Raw genomic sequence first — 3717 nt, forward strand, 5'->3', positions numbered from 1 at the left:
GTGAGTGAGTGAGTGAGTGAGTGAGTGTGTGAGTGAGTGAGTGAGTGAGTGAGTGAGTGAGTGAGTGAGTGAGTGAGTGAGTGTGATCCTGGCAGACAGACAGCACTGATAAAGCAGCAGATGGTCTGTGTGTCCGTCTCTCGTTCAGCATCGTCACACTGGGCTCAAGGAAGGTCGCGTTCATCTTTAAAACATCACATCCTGTTAAACACTGATTCTCCATTAAAGTCCGTTCAATAATGACCCGTCAGACAGAAACCAGCCGGCGCGTGCCAAACCGCAGCAGCCCGGTTAACCTACAATCTCTGATAGCAAAACAATGTCAATCAAGCTGTGTATTGACAAGAAATGAGTTGCTACATTTCAAACCAATCAAACTGAATAGTCTAAACTTAACATACTAGCAAATGCATAGCAACAGCCTCAAGAAAAAATTTAAACGAGAAAGTATGGCTGGCTTCATCCAAACACAGAAACATAAGCAAACTATTTAAAATCTACTTAGCTAGTAAAAGAAATTAAGAAAACAAGCTTCAAAAACACATATTTGTGGCTTAATATGGTTTCCTTAAAAAAATTATAATAATAAATTTGCTGAGCATTTATTAATTCGAAGGCCATCCAAGATGAGTTTGTTTCTTCATCAGGTTTGGAGAAATGCAGCATTGCATCAGTGTCTCAGCAATGGATGCTCTGCAGTGAATGGGTGCCGTCAGAATGAGAGTCCAAACAGCTGATAAACACATCACAATAATCCACAGCACTCCAGTCCATCAGTTAACGTCTGGAGAAGACAAAAGCTGCAACAAATCCAGCATTAAGATGTTTTTTTAAACTTTAAACAGTTGCTTCTGGCTAAAATATGGAGTCCATAATCCATAATAACACTTCCTCCAGTGAAAAAGTGCATCTCCTGTTGTCTCTCACATCAAAATCCACCCACATATTTGTTTAGTATACATTTATGTATACATTTGCTTAGCATTGCTACTTGAACATGATGTAAAATAGAGAACGAGCTCTTACTCTCACGGTAGGACGGTGTTTTGGCAACTATAAACACACAAAGCAGATCTCACCATCATTAAACGGTTTGTTTAACAGTTACTAATTCATAATTCTGAACAGCAGCAGCACATAAAACAAGACTCAAAAGTCCTGCTGCGCTCGTGAGCGTCGACGGAGGGTTTAAACGCATCCGTGAACGTCAAACTGTAAACTCAAGTCATATGCATTTGTATGGTCACTAATGTATCTATTAATGCAGCCGTTTATGAAGGATCTGAAAACATAATTTCACATCTCATCAGCCTCTCGTCACAATACAGCCATGGTTTTAAATTGCTATTCATGAAGATACAATCATATTTAATAAATATCAGTCAATCAAGCATTTTTTATAACAGAACTTCAATAAGTAGAACTAAAACAGTGTTGCAGCCGTGTATATTGGGTTTGCTGAGACAGTATTAGTCATTGAGAGTTTCTGTGAACAAAAGACTAACAATAATGAGCTTCAAGATTGAGAAAACACTAAATGTTACTAAACATTAGCTTACAATAATCATCAACGACTTCTCTTTATTCTCATGTATTCCCTCAGGTAGACTAATATATAATAGTAAGTTGTTGGGCTTATGAATATTAATCATGTTGCCATATGCACCTATAGTGATTTGCTGAAATTAAAATGCAGCACTAGCCAATGGGATTGCAGCTTGCACATTAGTCCCGCCCACTATCGAAGTAACATCCTGGAAAATGCTTCTGTTAGGCCTTTAAAGCCTTCGTTTAACTTCACATTGTCTGCAATTAAGCAACATATTATATTCTCAGATATTTTTTCAAATGTAGAGGCTTGTAAAAAAAAATTTTTTCTCTCAATTCTGACTTTTTTTTCACAGAATTGCAATTATGAGTTATTAATTGCAAAGAAATGAATTCGGAGTTCTGAGGATTGCACAAAAAAAAAAGTATTTTCCCATTCACAAATTTCTAAAACTGACTAATGATAAACAGCACTTTATTTGAGCACAAATGCTAATATTGTAGAATATAATTATGCATTAAATTACAGAAACCAAATGAATTCAATGTATTTATAGCTTAGCATCCTATATATTGTGTGCATCTTAAGAACATGTTCATACATGATCTTTTGCCTCATATCTGAATCGATGCATACTTTTATTAAGGGTTTTGATGCTGCTTTAATTACTTCATCGCTGATGCGAGCTTTAATCATGTTCAATTCAATTCAATTCAAGTTTATTTGTATAGCGCTTTTCACGATACAAATCCTTGCACAAAAATACCTAAAATACATTTTCAAACAGAGCGAGTTTGAAGATGTATGCAGCTCTTTCCCATACATTGACTGTCTGTATGTCAATCTCCAAAAAATACCAAAATAGTGCCGGAAAATATCATTAAAATACCAAAACAGTATTTTACAATACGTAAGTACTCAATACTTGAGTTCAAATTGGTCTTTTCGCAGTTCAATTTAACGCTCATGTTGTATTTAAACCTTTTCAACCTGATTTTTTTTTTTTGCACTGGACTAAAAACTTGTGTACTTTTTTTCAAGTTTTTTCCCCACCTTGTTCCACTTGGGTTGTTGCCAGTCAAAAATGACTCGCCTACAAAAATTGCTCGTACATTTTTTATTATGCGGAATTATTACCAAATCATTGATTCAATCCTTTCATCAGTTTGTTTTCTTTTAATTAGCACAGGTTTAGTGTTTGAGACTGATTGATCGTAGGCCTCACTGATCTGATTTTATGCAGCTCAGTTTTAAAGCAAATATTGCCAAAATTATCCACAATTTTTATTATTATTATTTTTTTTTATTTTTTGTACTTTTTTCAGTTCCAAAATGAAACACAAAGCCTGTGTTAACTGAAAGAAAACAAGTTGACAAAAACATTGAATCTGAGATTCGGTGATGATCTAGCATAAGTAATTGATACGTGATTTCTAAAAGACTGGTCATTTTTGAACACCAAATTAGGTAAATTATTTTAAGCACAGCACGAGGATTAAAATACGTTTCCTCTGACAAATCTGTCAAATCCTTTCAGAAGACATTAAACATAATTTCATATAGACTAATTGTATATGCTGCTTTTAAGGTGCCTCCTCTTGAAGCTTTGGTCTCAATACAATTGCTTGGGGAAAGAGCAGCAAGGACATTCTTCAACATTTCTCCTTTTGCAATCCTTGCATCAAAGAAAGTCCTATGGGTTTAGAACAACATCATTTGATCATGATTGCAATTTCCACTTGAGCAGCTATTTAAGCGCAACAGAAAACAGATGCTACTTGCATATAGGAGTGTATAAACACATTTATATCTATGCATTCAGCAGATGCTTTTATAGACTTATCAACAATGTTTGGCAGCATACGAAGAAATTAATCAATCTGTTCTCTTCATAGTTTTATATAATAATATCCCCCATGTTCTCAATAATAGCCTTTGGTGTAAACTGGAAAGGAAGGCTGCAGTGGGCATACAGACTGAGAAATATACAGAATAACCCTGCCATTTTCATCCAGACGGGCCGCAGCTCTCCAAACGCATGAACATCTCTTTCCTTCAGAACAACAAGGAAAGGGCAAAAATAGTTTCAACATCAAACACATTTCCCCTCAGAAAAATACACACTGTACCCGAGCTTTGGTTTCTGAACACAGCGCTAGGAATCTATT

This window comes from Sinocyclocheilus grahami, unplaced genomic scaffold (genome assembly GCF_001515645.1).
Source record: "Sinocyclocheilus grahami isolate Dianchi unplaced genomic scaffold, SAMN03320097.WGS_v1.1 scaffold1064.1, whole genome shotgun sequence".
Lineage (NCBI taxonomy): Eukaryota > Metazoa > Chordata > Actinopteri > Cypriniformes > Cyprinidae > Sinocyclocheilus > Sinocyclocheilus grahami.